Here is a 20,008-nt window from a genome sequence, read left to right as displayed (position 1 = left end):
GTGTAGTGAGATAGCCACAGGCAGGAATGATTTCCTGTGTTGTTGAGTGGTGCATTTGGGCAATCTTAGTCTTTAAGTAGGGCTGGGCGATATGAACCAAAATTCATATCTCGATATTTTTTAGCAGGATGGCGATATAAGATATATATATCTCGATATTTTTTTAAAGCCATAAGGTACGAACAAAAAGAGAGTTCTTAGTCAAAGCTGTGTCCCAGATGTCACACAGGCACTTTTATTAACATACATAGATGTACATGAAAAAACTACTCAAAAATAAATTATGAGCATTTATTATATAATAAAAGTGCTCCATAAATAAAACAAAACTGTTGTTTTTGTGCATAACAAAGAGCTCACAATTGTGCAGTCAAAATGTAAACTAAAAGACGCTGAGCATAATAACAGAGACAGATTTCACAGTTCGTGACTGACAGCCTGGAGTTTGAAATCTGCTTCATAACCGTGTCTCTTACAGGTGCCATTTATGGTCCTTATACACACACACAATACGGTAATATTACGCTGAAGCATAGTACGTATCACTTCGCGAGGCTCCTCGGTAGCCGTAATGCTCCGACTATCCATCAAGCCGGTGCAGCTCCGTAGCTTAGCAAAGTCGTACTAAAACATTTTTGACCCTGAACAACTAGAATTCATACATAAGGCGCACTGTCGATTTTTGAGAAAATGAAAGGATTTCAGGCCGTGCATGGCGTTAGCGTGGTTAGCTCGTTAGCGTGGTTAGCTCATTAACACATTGACGCCATCCAGCCCCACGCACGGGGCGATGCGCAGTAACTCGTTAACGGAGATTTGCCGTGCCCATCTTGTCGCTGCCTGCAGGTGAAGCGATGGGGGAGGAGGGGGAGTTGTGTTCAGTGAAGGAGAGGTGAGGTCGAGTAACATTGCGTAAAGACAAAAGTGGACGAAAGAGAGGCAAACTTGTGGCTCCACAACTATAATTATAACGTAACATAGACTATATCGATATAAAAGATATTGTCACATCTTACATCTCGTATAAAAATATATCGATATTTTTAAAAAACTCGATATATCGCCCAGCCCTATCTTTAAGTGAACATGCCCCTGTGACTGGCTAGCACCTCATGGAGTGGGTGGGAGGCATTTTGCAGCATTGTCCTTATCTTGGAAACCATGAAACAGCATAGAGGATGGCATTGATCACACAGACTCAAAGAATATCCTGAGCATGGTCCGATGTTAAAACACCTCAGCTACCTTGGCTCTGGCCTGTCCTGCACTGTGCAGTGATGCTTTTTTACCAGTCCAGTTTATTGTTTATCAAACTTACCTCATACAAACACTTTTTTCCATGCTTTTTTGCTCAAGTGCTTTCAGTCTGACATTCACACACATACATACACTGATAGATGCATCGGAGAGCAACTTGGGGTTAGTATGTGACCAAAGAATAGTTGGTCCTGGAGACTGAAGCAGCAACAACAACCTTCCAATTACTAGATGACCTGCTCTACCTCCTACAGCCATCCTGTGTGACTGTTGATTTATCCTTTAAGCAAAGCACAACAATGAAACCTTTTCAAAAAAGCTTCCAATGCTTTCTGATGATCTGATTTGTTTGATTTTCTGTGTCAGAACCAATGTGTACCCAAGTGCCCATAAGTGATCGATGCATGGCTTTGGACAATCACTGCCTGCCTGCATGGTGAGGAGAACAGATTGTCTCTGTTATATAGGTCATTTAGCACAGGCCAATGTGTGTGTCCAGGACATACATGCAGTTTGCACACACTGACACACACAATACTGCAACTCCAAGAAGATGATGAAAATTATCCCTCTTGTTGTCTTAGTCATTACAGCAATGCCAGGGTCAAACACAGCAATCCAGAGTCTGTTGAATCAGCTGTAATTGCTCCTAGAGCAGGGCGATATGACCAAAAATATTTATCACCATACATTATAACTGACGATATAATTGACACTAGACAAAATACTTTACAACTCCACAACTTTATTAGTGCAAAAAAAACCAACCCATCAATGTATTTTCACTTAAACAAGCAGCTGTTTTTTAAGTGCATTAAAGTTATATAAAAATGTAACACTGCAAATGCAAATTCCTCGCTGACAGTTTAACCAAAAGTCATTTCCAGTGGAAACTGGCCGACATATCCTCAGCATAACCATGTATAATATCCACAAAACTTAAAAAGAGGTTATACACACACAATATGGTAATATTATGTTGAAGCACAGTACGTATCACTCCACGAGGCTCCGCCTACGATAGCCGTAATGCTCCGACAATCCATCAAGCGGTGCGGCTTCGTAGCTTAGCAAAGTCGTACTAAAGCATTTGACAGATTTTCGAGCGCCGTGCACATAAAATCGTTTCGAGGTCAGTAAACACAACCAGAATTCATACATAAGGCACACGGGATTATAAGGGGCACTGACGATTTTCAGAAAAGTCAAAGGATTGATTTCAAGTGTGCCGTATTTTCCAAAAAACACGGTAATAATGACGGCCCGCTAGCATGCTCTACCAAAAATAGTGCTTTGTTGTAGAGCAGGGTGATATGGCCAAAAATATTTATCACGATACATATTTGAAAATTTGTGATAACGATATAACTGATGATATAATTGATGCGGAAAAAAATACAACTCCACAACTTTATTAGCGCAAAAAACAAACAAACATCCATTTATTTTCACTTAAACAAGAAGCTGTTTATGTGCATTAAAGTTATATAAATATTTAACAGTGCAAATGCAAATTCCTTGCTGAAAGTTTAACCAAAAGGCATTTCCAGTAGAAATGGGCTGACATATCCTGAGCATAACCATGTATAATATCCACTGAAGTTAAAAAGAGGTGCTTTGCAACATTAAACCGCCTCACGGTGCGGAATGACGAGGATTTATTGGAGCGGGTGAATGAACAAAGCAGGAATGGCAAGACTGACTAACTGACTGAATAACTGAATACAAACGGGAACGACAATACTGGCAACATCAACATCAATGACACGACAAAGAACTGGTGAAACCAAGGAACTTAAATACACAGGTCGAATGATGACAATGATTGGAAACAGATGAGTACAGGGCTGAACATAATCTGACTAATGACACAAGAGACAAGCTGACATGGGAAAAAACAGGAAATGAGAACATTAATGTGGCAAACTAAACTGAACATCAACAAACTGAAATCACTCAACGACCCAGGAACCTTGACAGTACCCCCCTTCAAAGGCCGGCACCCGATGGCCGAAAGAAAAAAAAAAAAACAGAACAAAGTTGGCGGACGGGGTCCAGGACGGAGGGACAGAGTCCGAAACAAAACAGTTCGGGGGGGTGGCCACGCGGCCTGCGGCTGAGCCAAAGCAGTTCTGGTGGGCGGCCACGCTGGTGGCAATGGCGACTACTGAGCAGGTCCGGTGGGCGGCCGCAAGGAAGATGGCGGCGAAAAATATCTTGATGATAAAAATATTCTCTAGAATGACAAGACGAAAGTTGAACTTTTTGGGAGGTTTGTTCCTGTTGCATTCAGCATAACACTAACACAACATTTTATAAAAACAATCATCATACTAGCGGTCAAACATGGTGGTGGTAGTGTAATAGTCTGGGGCTGTTTTCCTGCTCCAGAACCTGAATCATTTGTTGTAATTAATGGAAACATGAATCCTGCTCTCTAACAGAAAATCCTGAAGGAAAATGTGGTTAAAGGAATTCAGCAGAGTGGGCCAAATTCCTTTCACAGTGATATAAAAGACACATTTCCTGTTATTGCAACTGCTTGATAACCCCACAACCAGTTATAAGGTGTAGTGGGCAATTACATTTTCCTGGTAACATTTTTAGTTCCAGGTGTTTTTTATTTGACTTTGTTTTCTTTGCCTAATGTTAAAATTTGTTGATCTGAAAAATGTAAGCGTGACACATATGCAAAAACAGAAGACATCAGGAAGGGGCAAATTTATTTTTCCATGAAATTCTCATTACTTGCTTACATTCATAGTAACCAGTTCCAGGCTGTGCTGTTTCAGATAAACAGTGGGTAGTCGTCAAGTTGTGGAAGTGCCAAAATTTGGATTGGGACATTTGTCCTTAATCATCGTTCTAGCAAAAAAATTTATTTTGCTTGAACTTGGCAAAGCTCTAACACAAATAACACTAAAGTCTTGTGCATTTGAAACAGGTTCCTGCCACTGTAAGATAGCTAGCATTAGCATTAGCACTGATGAGAATTAATTGGTGTCTCTTTTGATTATCATGTACAGAGATGGGCAGTAACGCGTTACTGTAATCTGATTACTTTTTTTCAAGTAACGAGTAAAGTAAGGGATTACTATTGCAAAAACGGTAATTAGATTACCGTTACTTTCCCGTAGGAACGCTGCGTTACTGCGTTACTAAAACCGTGATTTTTTGCGAGAATGTCTCACGACAGTGACGTAAGCGAGTGCGACGTTCGTGACAACAGCTGTGTGCAGATCAACAATGGATCATATATCGATTGTGGGAGAGAGTATGAGCGTGCAGCGTTTAAAGCGTGGAAGTACTGACCTTACTTTGAGTTTGATTCCATAAAAAGTGACAAAAACATTAGTGTCCGCTGTGCGTGGGAAGAAAACTTCTTTTTACAGCGAAAAAAAACCCTAAACTTCCAAGCAAGCACCGAGTAGCTACGACGTAATGGGAACCTCACAGAGAAACTCGCGGATTCTTCCACTGACCGCGGCACACCTGCACCAGGGTAAACCTCCGCCTACCCCACTCCTGCTTTACAGGTGAAAATAGAGCAACAGGACCACTGAGTCTTTGACTTTATTTATTTTCTGCTGTGTTTTACTTGCATCTATTTGAAAGACTGAGTGTAAACACAAAAAATATTTTATTTTATGTGCTGGAATGTGCAGAAAATAGGTTTAAATGGTAAACTAATTTCTTCCAGTCAGAGAATGTTGCATATAATTAAATCTTTGCTTGATGCATAAAGTTAAAAGATTAAAACTAATAAAACAAGTTTTAAAAAGAGACTTTTCCATTTGATTACATTTTGTATGATGGATTATGTAGAAAAAGTAGAATTGGGCTGAAAGATCTATCGCTTTATCACCTCTTCAGGTTGTAAATCGTGTTTTTAAAAAGTAACTAAGTAACTAATTACTTTTGAAAATAAGTAATCAGTAAAGTAACGGGATTACTTTTTTGGGGAATTAATCAGTAATTAGTTACTGATTACTTTTTTCAAGTAACTTGACCAACACTGATCATGTATAGTAATATAGTGCAGCAAGATCAGGTGCTGGCATAGCTCACAAAGTTGAGTGGGTAACCCACATGCTGGAGGGCTTAAGCAGAGGCCTGGGTTCAAGTCTGCTCCAAGGCAATTTATTGTACATGTTCCCCCCTGCTCGGCCTCCTGGCATTGCTTTTGTTTTTTGTTTTTATTTTTTTTTTGCCTGTCCCGTTTGGTTCTTTCGCCATCAGAATTATTATCTAAAGGCAAAGAAAGATGCCCAACGGATTTACTTTACCAAATGGACCATCCCAGCCTTGCCGTAATGGTCTGTTTGATCCACCTTTTATTGTTTATTTTATTTATTTTTTATTTTCACTTGCTAGATATGGGACAGACTTGAATGAGGAAATGAAAAGGGAGAAAGGAAGAAGGGGAAAAACAGTGGAGAAGAGGGACGGGGATAAAGGGCAAAAAAACAAAAACCAAAGAAAGAAAGAGAAAGAAAAAAGAAAACAAGCAGAAGAAAACGAGAGTAATAGAATAAACAACATCACGATGATATATGTGAATATGACAGTAAATACTAAATATTAAACATTATTGTGCAGCACATAAGATCAACAGAACACAGTGTGCTTTGAGGTAGAAGCCAAAAAGGGTGTAGTTTGTGGGTGTGATCACCTGTGTGTACACCTGTGAGCATGGACGCGCTTGTTTTTTGTTTTTTTAAAAGGTTCCTTCATGTAATGATCTGCTAGAGGGTGTGGGGGGGCCACAGCCCCGTCCTCCAGGGCATGAAGCAGGTATGGAGGAGATCAAAACTCCAGACATCCAGAGGCCCCCAGAACACAAGAGACCAAGGAAGACCAACAGAGGGGCAGCCGCGCCACTGTCCCCGAAAGAGCTGAGGAGAGTCCCAGATGAGGGCTCACCCAGCAGCCGCGGAGCAGAAGCCAGGGGGAGTTGCAGTGACGCGCCCGTGAGCTCCGCCGGCAGCCAGCTGTGCCTGAGTGACCGAGCCCCAGGCCGAGAGGCCGGGGGCACCCCACCCCCCCACAGGGGCCAGAGCGAGCCCCAGGCTCCAGGCCCCGACAAGCAGCCACCAAGGAGTGAGCCGCTGTGTACCTGGACGCCCATCCAGACACAAAGAACCACCAACGCACCGATACCTGAGGGAGTCCGCCACTGGCAGGGGGAGTGGTGGGGGGAGATAGGCCTGCATATCTTGGAGGGCCTGAGATGTCCCCAGAGAGGTGGCGTCTGACACCCAACCTGACATATAGACACAGACATACAGGCACACACAGATACAAACATCCATTCCCACCCTCATGCTCTCATATGCACTCACTCCACACTCAACCAACGTGGAGACAGACATAAAGAGACGCTGTACACACGATCACACTCCCCAAGCGTACTCTATACCCCAGGTCTAGGTACCCTTGCCCCTGGAGGGGGAACTGCACCCAGACCCAGGTGGTGTTACCCTTTTCCCTGCAGTGGGGGGAGCCATGAATGTCTAAGTTGTGAGATAAAATTAAGGCACAGGCAGCCAGTAGGGGACGGGGGTGCCTCCCCTGCACCCTGGTGACATACCTTTACCCCAAGGCCCTGCATGTGTGGGTGATTGTGGTGGAGCGGGAAGGATTTCTCTCCAGCTGTGACAGACTGTTTGTCTTTTAAAATCTCACTTTTTTACCCAGGAGTGATACTGTACTGTGCTCTGGCATCTTTCTAGGGTTTGTTTTAATATACAAGCGACGGCCAAATTTAAAGATGAGTGCTGTCTGCTTCATTAGTACTTGATACTCAAGAAGTAGCTACTCAGTTTGTTCCATGTTCTTTATTTGTGAAGTATTTATAATTTCCATAGAGTAACTTCACACACTTACTTTAGTTTCTGTGTCATAGCTTAGCTTAAACGAATTAACATTTACACAAAATCGCGATTTTCTATAAAATATTTATTTTACACATAATATTTCACAAAACTTCTCTAGCATTTCCACAGACACAATAACAGCAGAACACTTTTGCTTGCATAGTCACTGTGTTTATTTAGGATGATTCCCATTGAACACTATAGTACAGTACAATCTGTATATTGTGTGGTCTGCAGTGCCGCTGCAGGGGAGGCAGATGCACCTAAGCGCCATATGCAATCACGCCTCGCAAGCATAAAGAGGCTGGCGGCTGGAAAGCTGAGGTGGAGGCGTCCGGGGGACCGGCTTGGCCTGAGCCGGAGGTTGAAGCACCAGAGGGACATGATCAGCCTGACCCGGTGGAGGTCGAAGCACGCCAGAAACCTACTTGGCTGGAGCTGGCGGTCAGAGCAAGGGAGAGCCCTCCGCAGATAAAGCCTGGGGTCACCGTGCCAGAGTCCAGCATGCTTTCGGGACCTGCCCCATCTCCACCAGAGGCCAGCATGCAGTGGGGTCCTGCACACCGCCTGCCTTTCATGGCACCTGTGAGCCCCAGCTCACGTCCACACCTGCTGTGTGGGTCTGCCGGAGGTTTCTTCCTGTTAAAAGGGAGTTTTTCCTTCCCACTGTCACCAAAGTGCTGCTCATAAGGGGTCATATGATTGTTGGGTTTTTCTCTGTATGTATTATCCTAGGGTCACCTTACAATATAAAGCACCTTGGGGCGACTGTTGCTGTGATTTGGCGCTGTGTAAGTAAAATTGAATTGAATTGAAACATTGAGCAAAGGCTGTGAATACTTTTGTGCATGTTATATTTTTATTTTTTTTATTTTTAATAAATTTGCAATAATTTTAAGCAAACCTTTTTCACCCTGTCATGCCCTTGGCCTTCAATTTGAAGATGGTACTAGCCTTCCCTCTAAATAATGCTGCAACTTCATTTTGAAGAACTCTAGCTTGAAGTTGCCTTATGGCACAGGCCCTGTCAAATGTGGCATGCTTAGAGCAGACGCTGTCTGATCGCTGTAGCAGGGTCCATGCTCACAGGTGCTACTAAATAGGCACCAATCAGGCACCTGATTGTCAGGGTGTCAGAACAGGGTGCATTCAACTCTGCTGTTTAACCCATCCATCCATCCATCCATTCGCTTCTGCATCTCCTTTTCAGTGTTGCGGGGGGCGCTGGAGCCTATCCCAGCTGTCACAGGGCGCGAGGCGGGGCATACCCTGGACAGGTCGCCAGTCTGTCGCAGGCTGTTTAACCCACAGATGAATTATCTTTACAAATGCAGCACCATTTCAGGGGAAAGAAACAGGCTTTCCAATGGTTTAAGATTTGTTGCCAAGAAGAATTGTTACAACAAATAAATAACTGAGTGAACACAAATTTTCTTACTTTTGGTGGTAAGTTTATATATGTCTGTCCTTCTGTATTGGACACTTTTTAATAGTGTACTTGTCTACCCTCAGAAGAATGCTTTCTGTCTAACATTCACACTCACACCCGAAGAACACATCGTAGAGCAACCTGGGGTTATGCCCAAGTTATTCCTGGGCATGCAGACTGGAGCAGCCAGGTATCAAAACACTAACCTTCTGATTAGTAGGTGGGGTGCGCTGCCTACTGAGCTGCAGTCACCCCTGTACTGTTAACATGATAACATTCCAACCATGGAAGCTACTGAAGCCATACTGGTGTGTAGCTGACACCAGAATGGAAGCAAAGTCAGATTAAGTGGTATCATCCCATTGCAGTGTTGTGTCTAATTTTTCATGCACAAAAAAAGGTCTATTTTTAATACATATATCACAGTTAGCATTAGCAACTAGCAGTTAGCAATTAGCAGTTAGCTAATTAGCAGTTAGCAGCAATTAGCAGTTAGCAATTAGCAATATATCACAGTTAATACTCTCACTCAGATTTCTGGCAGTCTGTTTGATGAATGCTTCAGTAATAACATTAGATATGAAATGCCAAACACAAATGAACAGATCCCCCTAAGTAATAACACAGGAAGCCATTTAAACTTGGCAAGGCAGAGAGATTGATGTCATGTCACACTCTCCATTTTGCTGACAGGCCTCTGCAGACAGCTGCCAATGTCTGTGATTAAAAAGGAAATATAGGGCTTGACAATGAAACACTCACCAAGACACTTCAGAGTAATCAAATAAAGAAGGAAACCTGCACCCAGACACCTAAGTTATATTATACAGGGTGTATGTATTTTACAGTAGAGATAGCAGGTTGGAACGGAGGAACGCTTAGGCTGCTGCCGCCGCGACCCGGCCTCGGATAAAGCGGATGAAGATGGATGGATGGATAGCAGGTTGTTCTGTTGATATAATTATAAAGTTGATAGTATTTTGTGTGATGGAAAATCACCCTAACTCAGTGAAGGACAGGCATACACATTCAGCAGGTAAAATAAGTATTGAAAAAGCTGAAATTTATTTAATACTGCGTACAAAAACAGCTTCAAGACCCCTCCTGTATGAAGAAACTAGTCGCATGCACTGCTCAGGTGTGAATTCGGCCCATTCTTCCACACAAACAGTCAGTAGGCCTCTTCTATGAGATCTGACTGTTAGTTCTTTCCATAGATTTTCAGTTGGATTCAGGTCAAGAAATTTTCTTTCTTGGAAACCAATTCAGAGTTTTCTTGCCTGTGTGTTCGGGATCATTGTCTTGCCGAACCATCCCGATTTCAACTTCATAATCCTGGAAGATGGCATCAGATTTTGATCAAGACCGTCTCTGTACATGTCAGTGCCGTTTCTTAAAAAAACAGCCCCTTACCATGTTGTTCCCACCTCCAGACTTCACTGTTCATATGATGTTTTTGGAGTGATATGCAGCACCTTTTGTTCTCCAAACATGGTGTGTATTATGCCATCCAAAGAGTTCAAGTTTGGCCCGTCTGACCAGACTATGTTAAACAGGCCATTGTGGTTGAGTCCATTACTATTGTTCTCTTTGAAACAATGGTACCTGCTGATTTCAGGAGAACTGTGAAGAGCTACCTTTCTGTAGCTCCCTACAAGTGGTCCTTGGATCTCACACAACTCTTCTGATAATTCTTGTCACTCTGTCTGAAATCTCCTGGAGAGCACCTGGTTGTGGCCAGGTTATGGTGACATTTATTTAATTTGAAATAATCCAAATTCAATTTATCATTCTGCAGTGGATGAGTTAGAAGTAAAATTTGTTGTTAATATCCCAAAACGTTGATTCTGTTCATCTGGAAGTAGGTTTTTCAGTCGAGAAACGTTTCAAGAAAGCTCCAGCCGATCCAGGACAGAAGAACAACTGCCGACTAAGCGAAAACCCACAGTGATCCCTTATGTGTCAGGAATATTGGAATAGTTAAGACACGTTTTCTCTAAAAAAAAAAAAAGCCCAAAACACGCCGCACCAAAAACTGGTCCACCCTAAGGATCGGGTCCCCGACACAAACAGAGTAACATAGTGTACGCTGTTAAGTGCAGGAGGATTACCAGGATTTATACATCGAGGAAACCAAACAACCTCTGGTGAAGCGGATGGCACAACACAAAAGAGCTACCTCGTCAGGCCAGGACTCTGCAGTCTATTTACACCTACAGGCCAGTGGACACTCTTTCAATGATGAGGATGTAACATCCTGGACAGGGAGGAACGCTGGTTTGTGGGCGGAGTCAAGGAGGCCATTTACATGAAACGGGAAAGACCATCTCTGAATCGAGGAGGGGGCCTAAGGGTACATCTGTCACCATCTTACAATGCTGTGATTGCAGCCATTCCCCAACTCTCTGTGAAAGGTACTCATGGACATTGATCAGTGGTTGTTGATCAAAAATGTCTTCATTTATCCAGTCATAGAAAAGAACTGCACAACATAGCCTAGCAAAACACCACTCTACTATGCAAATATTTTATACTCAAAGTTGGAAAGCATGAGATTTTTAAAGTCCTGATTAATAAAAAAAAAAAAAAGATGAAGAATAATGAAAGAGAGAGAAATAGAACTGTTTGGTCCATCGTGTGTGTGCGTGGTTAATAGAAAGTACAGTTAGACCCTTGGAGGCTAACAGATGTGTGTCAGGGGTTGCTGAGTGGATGTGGAGAGAAGGACTCAAACGCAGGACTCACGGTGACGATGCAGGGTGTCCCCTGCTCAGACACCAGCCTTACTAGCCCAAGCTGCAGCTTTATCCCCCTCACTAGCTCAGTCTTTAGCTCAGCATTTAGCCGTACCAACCTCAGCTCAGCCATTAGCCTCACCGACCCCTGTTTATCCATTAGCCTCCTCAGTCCAATCAGTTCACCCTCCTGCTCCCGTCCAGCCTGTAGTCCAGCCCGCTCCCGTCCAGCCTGTTCCTGCCCAGTCCCCTGTAGTCCAGTCTCCTCCTGCCCACCGGACCCGTCTCGTCTCGACTGCCGCCACCTTCCTCGCGGCCGCCCACCTGAAATGTCTCGTCTCGGCCACGGGCCACGTGGCCGCCCACCTGAACTGTTTTTGTTTCGGACTCCGTCCCTCCGTCCTGGGCCCCCTCCGCCCGCCCTGTTCTGGTTTTTCTTTCTTTTGGCCGTCGGGTGCCGGCCTTTGAAGGGGGGGGTACTGTCAGGGTTTCTGGGTCGTTGACCCAGCATTTTCAGTTCATGTCCACTGTTTATCCTCTGTACGTTCCACTTCCTGTTTTGTGTTACGTTATTGTGAGGGAGGAATGACGAAAACAGGAGATGGCTGGCTGACTGATCTGGACTTGGAAGGCAAACATGGGGCATAGACAGCAGTGACAACATCAATGACGCGACGCCGACCAGGAGAGAACTGAGGACTTAAATATACTGGCTGAACAATGACTGATAGGTGACAGGTGAGTGAGCAGCTGAACACAATTGAACTAACGATGCATGGAATAAGAACTAGAACATAATGCACACAGAGTAACGTAACACAAAACAGGAAGTGGAACGTACAGAGGATAAACAGTGGACATGAACTGAAAATGCTGGGTCAACGACCCAGAAACCCTGACATGCGAGAGTGAAGCTAAACACAGACACGCCTCCTCTCATCTATACGAGTTTGTTTCTCTCTTTCTCTCTACCCATCATTTTCCTGTCTGATCCAAGGGTGATGGTGGCACCAAAACAAGGCCATAATTAGATATTAACATACATATGTTACACGGTTGTTGTCCAGGAAACAGCTCCAGTGTGTATGGGTGCTCAAATATCTTTAGGCTGTCCTCATTTAAGTAACTGGATTCGAAAAAAACAGACTTCTACATTTATTAAAACAAAATACAGTTTAACAGTTTAAAAGAGGTGTGTGAGGGCAGGGTTGGCAACATTTCTGGCTGAAGCCATTCAGATTTGGATCTGTAAGACATGCTACCCAGTCTAGCTCTGCTTAGTATATAGGAAGTCATCCCAGTCAGGAGTACAGCTATTTGACAAAATACATTTTGCAAATGCTTAAGTGACTAAACAGTAAAGTAATGTGTGTCCGTTTTCTGTGGTGGAGTTGTTCCACCTACAGAGCTGCAGGCTGTTGGTGGCATTTCTGCAGACAGAGCATCAGCTCTGGCTAACGGTGCCAGAGGCTCCTCACCTTTGTCCTCCTAAAATGTCAAGTGATTTCTCACACACTTCGGGACTGCACATTTCAAATCAGTTCCCTATAGTATGGTGGTGCACTGCTTAGTATTGTGTGTCGGGGCGCGGTCAGCGGCGCAGCTGCGGTGGAGGAGGACGCACTTGAGCGGCATCCACTCGCCAGCTTAAACGTCTGTACTGGGTCTTGAGCTTTGTTGTTGTTGTTGGTGTGTGTTTGGCTGGTGCCTGAAAAGCTGCAGCCGCGTGTGAACAAGCAACCGTAATGAAGAAAGTATGCCGAAGAGCGGTGAGATGTGGTCGGGTCGTGGATTTGTTACATACTGTCACCTCAGAGAAAGAGGGGTCATGATTCAAGCTCTAGCTGGGGCTGGTTGTGAGGAGTTTGTATATTCTACTTGTACCTCTGAGGTACCCTAGCTTCTTCAACAGTCCAATTATAATCCTATACACTATACATTTATTTAGTACTGACTGAACTGAACTGTAACCAAAGAGCACAAAGTCTGCCAAGGAAATATCTCTTCTTACATCACTACACCACCAGCAGCCTGAACCGTTGACACAAGGCAGGATAGGTCCATACTTTCATAGTGATTATGCCCATTTCTGACCCTACCATTCCACTGTTGTACCAGAAATGGTAGCCTCAGTTTCTTGTTGTTGACTGACACGAGTTGTACACTGTTTGGTCTTCTGTTGCTGTCGCTCATCTGTTTAAGATGCTGTTCCGCATGCATTAGTTTTAACACGTGGTTATTTGAGTTCAGGTCTGGCTATTCCCCTCTGACTTCTGGGATCAGTCCGGCATCTTTGCACACAGAACTGCTGCTCGCTGGATCTTTTCTCTTTTTCAGACCGTTCTTTGTAAACTCTGAAGTTGGTATGTAGGGAAATCTGAGTAGCTAAGCCGTTTCTGGAATACTCAGACCAGCATGTCGAACAGCAAAAACTATGTTCGATTATTTAAATCACGTTTATTTAAATAACCTTTTCTCAGTTTTGAACTTCAGGAGACATTTTGACCAGGTCAGCCATTCCTAAATACATTGGATTAAAGGAATGTTCTGACCTACCTCTGGTTCTCACCCCTAGTATGTTGAAGCATTTTAAGACCACATTGTTTTCACACCCTTCTGCAATTAACCCGTTCCAGTTTGTATACTAGTCAAATTGACTGGAAATATGGTGTCTTAGAAAGATGATGTCTAACCAAATACTTACTTTAGACTGCATACTTCGTCCTCCAGTAACACTATAAAGAATCTTGGAATATGTTTTAACCAGGCTGCTTCCTACAGTGTGCAACTGTAAGCACTGCCTTTATTCATTTGAGCAGCTCCCAGTTTGGATTTGGGAGGCAGGCCTTAATGTTTACTTCTTCACTCAACTTATTACACACTCTGTGTGTTTTATACACCACCACTGTGTTTAATTATTAGTCATAATTTAACTCTTAGCCTGTCTTCCACCCCTCACCCACAACCCTCCTTAAGCCTGGTTCTGGAGGCGTTGCCATTGGGGGTCATGTGATTGTTAGGTTTAAAATCTCCAGGTTCTTTACCTTACAGTAGAAAGTCCCTTTAGATAATTGCTGTTGTGAACTGCTGCTGTATGAATCACAGATTGTAAAGGTTTCTGAATATTTGTAACAGAAATACAGTGAATTCCTCAGATGGTTTCAATATCATCAGCTGTGTTAAATGTTCAGATTGCTGACCTAGCACTGGTGTAATGATTAAAAATAATGTGGCTTTACAGTCTGTTGTAACTCAGTCAGCAGGCCATATGATATATTATTTACAGCAATTCCTCTGAAGCCCAGATGGTTAGGAGGAAGGGAAGGACAGAAGCTCCAGGCTGTGTCACTCCACTTGATTCTTTCTCTTCAGTTGTGATTAGAGACGGTAAAGCTCGATGTTCACTTCTTTTGTCTGGTTTATGGTTAAATAAGAACAATTGTTGGCCCACCAGAGCAATGTTTCTGAGCTTGTTTCTCTTTGCCCTGCAAATTAGTAGCTGCAGTGGGCTTCACAGGTTCAGATAAGAACCCTGTGCTCAACAATTCATTTTTGAAACATTACATTCTTGACAAGTTTGATCTGTTTTAACCATTGTAACCAGTCCACTGTCTTACATAAAAAGTACTGGCTAAGTAGCAGCTGATGACACTGAAATGTACTGAATCTGTCATGATCCTGGGCCATGTTGGCCCAGCATTCTTAGTTTTCATGTATTTTTGTATTTTGTTCTTTATTTAGGCCATGGTTCCTGGGTTGCTCTGTTAAGTTGTTCCTTATTTGATTTCCTCCTTGTGACTTTTACCCCCTGTGTGCCCCTCTGTATCTGTGAGCCCTCCCCTCCCCTCCTTGTGTTTTATTCCATGTTTCCCCAGCCCACTATGCCTGTGCTCTCCTGTCTCTCTCCTCCTGTCTGCACCTCTGTGTACTTCCTGTTTTACTTTGACAGTGTCCCGTCAGTGTTGTGTTACTCCTGCCCTGTCTCATTATGATTATCTGTGTCAGCTGTGTTCCCCGTGTGCTCCCACTTCCCTCGTTAACCCTCTGTGTATTTATGTGCATGTCTCCCTCAGTTCGGTGTCGCGTTGTCAATGTCTCCTCCCTGAACCTGTGTGTTTTTATGTGTTCCCTCGGTCCTCAGTTAGCATTCCCAGTTTAGTTCTGTTTCTTTGTGAAGCCTGCAATAAAGCAGTAATTTTGAGTTCAGCTTTTTGTCTTGCGTTTGGGTCCTCATCTGCCTCCACACAGCCAGTTCATGACAGAATCTGTTATGTAGGAAGAAATGAAAGAGAATTTTGAAGAAAAAAACAAAATTTTCTGTTCCCTACATTGTAGAGGGTGACTTTGCATCCACTAAGCAGTGAAATGAGAGCAGTAAGGGGTTAAACTGAGATTCAGCGGTTGGGTGAACCCTGAGATCAGTTGTAGTGGCTAAACATGGAGAGAAGAACCACAACTTACAATCACTCTAATGTGAGCTCCACGTTAGAGCTGACCTGCTGCTCTCTGTGGATTTACAACACTGAATACAACACGATGTAACAAGATGCTTTTACAAGGCAATTATTATGTCTTTATACTACTTCAGCACACAGAGGAACTGCAGCTGCTGCTGGGCCTTCTGGGGTTGTGGGTCCATGGGGGATGGGAATGATAGCGGAGGCCTTCAGACGGGGGGGAAACGTGACATGACTCAGGGAGAGGTTGAACTGCCAGCTGGTCGTCAAATAATGACGTCCATAGGACCTCTGTGTAAGGGCTATTTATAGTCCAAATTTTATGTATAGGCTCTGTATGGGTAGAGGCCATGTTTTCTGCAGATGATTAGCGAACATCTCCATGATGGCGGTTGCAGCTGCACGGTGGATGTCCCCAGCTTCTCACCGACAGTTTGTAAAATGCATGCACTGACAAAGCGTGTCGAGCACATAGTCTAGGTCATACGTACACACTTGCACAACTTCTCATACTTTCTGTTGCAACGTCTTTCATAGCAGTCTAGCAGTGACAACATTTCCTTTCTCTTACAAAGCTTTTCACAATAAAACAGGATGCCAGCCTCACTAAAACAAGTGCAAATGCGCTTTTAAACGTAACACATTGTGACCCAGAATGTTATATTTTATATTTTAACATGGATTTACACGTTTTGAATATTTCAACACATTTTAATAAATTTCAGTTTTAACCTGGTTACAAACAAATACGTTGATTAATTAAAATAAATAAACCAATTAAAGAAAAGCAGGAAAATGTAAAATAACAGAACACATTTTTATCTCTCCTCACTCTTGTCTGTTTTCTTCTTCTGTCTTCAGCTCTCCTCTCACTCGTTTCCCGACACCCTTTGCTTGTTACCTCACTTATTTGTTTTATTTGGCCATTACTGTCTGTCTCTACTTCCTCTCCTGTATATCTGTTGTGTTTGGCTGTTTCCTCTTTTTTCTTTTTCTTTTTTTTTTTCTTTTTTTCAGTAGTACTGTTGTTCTGCCAGCACATCTCTAAATACAGGGAAACAAATAGAAAGACAGATTTAACCTATCAGCTCATATTTACATGCAGTCATAGCTGTCTGCTCGGGTTTCACCACACAGGTTAATAAAATGTTGACAGCATAGGAAGAAAACCTCTGAACACTAACAGAAAATCCAAAATAAAGACATCAAGAAGTAGGAAAGCAGACATCTGCACAGTATGACACAACAAAGCACACCACCAACCTGAGGATGCATTCAGTGCATTCTGATTTGAAGGGTTCCTAAGTGAGAGGCGTGCCGCAGAAGTATCTGCGTGGTGGCCAGAATAAGATCTGTTCGAATTCTCGAAATTCTAAAGAAAGTTTCAAAGTTTTCATCCTATAGAGGATACTCTGGACCATCCTGAAAGGAGAGGAGAAAACGCCATCCCATAATTCATTGCAACGGAATAAGCAAAGTGGTGCAGAACGTGTAAATGTTCATTGTAACTGCATTTTCTGTTCATGACATAACCTGCTGATATAATTCCTTTTTTTTTTTTTTTTTTTTTGCCTGTCCCGTTTGGCTCTTTTGCCATCAGAATTGTTGTCTAAAGGCAAAGAAAGATGCCCAACGGATTTACTTTACCAAACTGACCATCCCAGCCTTGCCGTAATGGTCCATTTGATTCACCTTTTATTGTTTATTTTATTTTCACTTACTGAATACGGGACAGACTTGACTGGGGGAAAGAAGGGGAGAAAGAAAGAGGGAAAGAGAAACAGCTGAGAAGAGGGACGGGGGAGAAGGGCAAAAGACAAAAACCAACAGAACGGGCAGAGAAAAAAAAATGCATCTATCGATCACCTGGATCACCTGCTGAGAAAGAAAAAAGAAAGCAAGCAGAAGAGAACAAGAGTAATAGAATAAACAACATCACAATGATATATGGGAATATGACAGTAAATACTAAATATTAAACATTATTGTGCAGCACATAAGATCAACAAAACACAGTGTGCTTTGAGGTAGGAGCCAAAAAGGGTGTAGTTTGTGGGTGTGATCACCCGTGTGTACACCTGTGAGCATGGACGCGCTTGTTTTTTGTTTTTTTAAAAGGTTCCTTCATGTAATAATCTGCTAGAGGGTGTGGGGGGGCCACAGCCCCGTCCTCCAGGGCATGAAGCAGGTATGGAGGAGATCAAAACTCCAGACATCCAGAGGCCCCCAGAACACAAGAGACCAAGGAAGACCAACAGAGGGGCAGCCGCGCCACTGTCCCAGAAAGAGCTGAGGAGAGTCCCAGATGAGGGCTCACTCAGCAGCCGCGGAGCAGAAGCCAGGGGGAGTTGCAGTGACGCGCCCGTGAGCTCCGCCGGCAGCCAGCTGTGCCTGAGTGACCGAGCCCCAGGCCGAGAGGCCGGGGGCACCCCACCCCCCCACAGGGGCCAGAGCGAGCCCCAGGCTCCAGGCCCCGACAAGCAGCCACCAAGGAGTGAGCCGCTGTGTACCTGGACGCCCATCCAGACACAAAGAACCACCAACGCACCGATACCTGAGGGAGTCCGCCACTGGCAGGGGGAGTGGTGGGGGGAGATGCTGATATTATTTTTAACAGCAGCCTGTTAAACTCACAGCTGAACATCACACAGCTGGAATCAAAACTACTTCCTGTTGAGTTGTTACTGCACGAAGAACACAGAAGGCTTTATCAGCCTAAGATCATGATCTATATTAACTGTTAAAGGTATGCTAAGGTTAATCAGTGTTCATTTGTAATGTCCTTAGGATGAGTTTTTACTTCAGTGCAGTTCAACTCGGATAAATGATGAATGGAGGGAATTTTGTGCAGTCACAGAGTCACACAGCAGCTAAATTTAAGAAAATAAGGTTAATTTTATATTCCATGGGAAAGATTTAATATGATAGGCAAATTACTGTGATGTCACAATTGCAGGATGTGATTTACGTGGCTCAAAATCCTGAGCATGATGGAGAACGCTGCTAACCAAAGTAATCCAGAGTGAGCTCAGGTTACGCACGTCTTTCTCTCTGCAAACAGCGAGGCAACTCAGATAAATGAGATGAGGCTGAAGGAAAATCAATATGCTTTTAATATAAGTAACAACTTCTGATAGAAACGACTGAGTAAAGGGTTATTAGGACATCGGGCACAGAGCAAGATTCATCAGGTAGCGTTTCTTTACAAGCTCTTGCACCCTGTAAACAAGAAATGTGTGTGGAACAGCTGAATAATGTTTTTACATTATTGTCAGATTACAAGCCATCTCAGTTACTATGTTACTGTGCTGTGCGCAACATTCAGGCTTGGACCTGACACAGTAACAGTTGTATTTGTTACACATGCAGCAGAGGGAATACACTGGCTGTGTGCTGAGAAAATGACTTTTCTGCTTTGTTTCATGAAAGCAGCATTACTGAGGAACAGTAAGTGGACTCACCTCGAAACACTCAGAGTGCCAAAGTTTTGGTTTTTGAGCCATCCACGCAAAGTGTGATTATGCACTTGTTCCAATAACATCTTCCCTTCTTGCTAATAGGACAGTTTATTTTCAACTATCAAAAACACAAGAGGCATAAAACTTGGATTTCATGCGATTTGCAGTAAATTGTGTCTTACAGACTTTGTCATTTACATGTGTGTGACTCATTTAAATGATAGTGAAACTTACAAATACATATGTCACATATGTTCACAACTGTCAGTCGCCAAACTAATACTGTGCCTCTTTAATAAATCCAGCATTTTTTTTTACATCTAAAGCAGGTTTTGTGCTGCTGTCGACTTTAGCAAATAAGGCCCTAAGTGTTCCTTCTTCTTTCAAATTCCAGCGATATTTTTCACAGACAATGGAGACACAACATGTGGTGAAGTAAGAAGTGGATTTTGTAGTCCAACTACAGCTTCAATCATGATCATGACTGAAGCATTAATTAATGGCAGGACTTCTTTGAGCAGTTTTGTAGGAATGGGGTCTAAAAGACACGTTGATGGTTTGGAGGAAGTAATTATTGAAGTTAACTCAGAAAGATCAATTGGAGAAAAAGAGTCTAACTTAACATCAATGGTACTAAGAGTAGCTGTAGATAATATTACATCTGTGGGATGATTACTGGTAATTTTTTCTCTAATGATTAAAATTTTATTTGTGAAGAAGTTCATGAAGTCATTACTAGTTAACGTTAAAGGGATGGTTGGCTCAACAGAGCTCTGACTGTTTGTCAGCCTGGCTA

General features: G+C 43.1%; 1 protein-coding gene across 3 annotated transcripts in view; it reads left to right on the top strand.

Annotated features, from left to right (window-relative positions):
- The window catches only part of plppr5b (phospholipid phosphatase related 5b), a 126,200-nt gene that overhangs the window by 65,159 nt on the left and 41,033 nt on the right, over nt 1-20,008 (top strand). The gene's annotated exons all lie outside the window — the stretch shown is intronic.

Source organism: Diplotaxodon limnothrissa, linkage group LG9, assembly GCF_057381915.1.
Source record: "Diplotaxodon limnothrissa isolate DT_005_m linkage group LG9, D_limnothrissa_male_GT1.1, whole genome shotgun sequence".
Lineage (NCBI taxonomy): Eukaryota > Metazoa > Chordata > Actinopteri > Cichliformes > Cichlidae > Diplotaxodon > Diplotaxodon limnothrissa.
The sequence above is the reverse complement of the archived record's forward strand: the minus strand, read 5'-3'. Positions and strand labels throughout refer to the sequence as shown.